Below are 893 nucleotides of genomic sequence, written 5' to 3' on the forward strand. Positions count from 1 at the left end.
CCCGGCGCCGGGCCGCCGGCAGAAGCGCCGGCCTGGGCGGTGCCGCTGGGCAGCCGCGGGGGTTCTCTCCCCTCCGGTTTATCGGGGTGGCAGAGCCGGTTAGCGTCACTTTTCCCGGGGCAGGGAGGAGTGGGGGGGCGGGAGGAGGCATGGATGGGCAAGGATAGCAAAGTCACCTCTGCCGTGCTGGTTTCACACTTCCTTCTGTGCAAATTCAGGAGGGCTGGGTCGATTTTTCCTTTTTTACAAAAATATGCCAGAAAAGTGTCAATACGAAGAACTCGAGCTGCAGCTTGTAAAGTCCCAAAGGCAGGGATGACACCAAGCGCTCCCGAGCCCCGGCCGGGGGGGCGCTTCACGCTCTGTCCGTCGAGGAAAGGGTGGAAGGAAGGACAAAGAGGAGATCTACGCACGTCTGAACTGTATAAAGGAGAATACCACTGTCGCCACTGGCACGAGAGAGAAAACCAGTCACAAGTACAAAGTCATTAAAAGAAATAAAATACTTTGAACAAAAGGTGCAAGTCACAATTCATATAGAACAGAATCTAGTTAAAAATTTCTCTCAAACAGAAATTCCTTTTGCCTTTTATTAATAACAATAATAATAAAACAACATTTACCAAAAAACAATTCCTACGTGATCGGGGGAGAAGCTAAGAAAACAAAGAAAAAATCCGTCTTCCCTACATTAAGCCAGGAGAAAGAAAAAAAACACAACCCAAGTCGTATGCGGATTCGAAAAGAAAAGGTTGGGGGGGGGAAGAGGTGATCCTTTCGGCACACCGACCAACGGAGAGGAGGAACAAAAGCGGACACAGGCGAGACGAGAAGCGTATTGCACCAGGGGTGGGTGTTCCCCGCCGGCCGGCCGGTTGGTGGGAGCCCCGGGC

The sequence above is a fragment of the Aptenodytes forsteri genome, unplaced genomic scaffold (assembly GCF_000699145.1).
Source record: "Aptenodytes forsteri isolate BGI_AS27 unplaced genomic scaffold, ASM69914v1 Scaffold187, whole genome shotgun sequence".
Classification (NCBI taxonomy): domain Eukaryota; kingdom Metazoa; phylum Chordata; class Aves; order Sphenisciformes; family Spheniscidae; genus Aptenodytes; species Aptenodytes forsteri.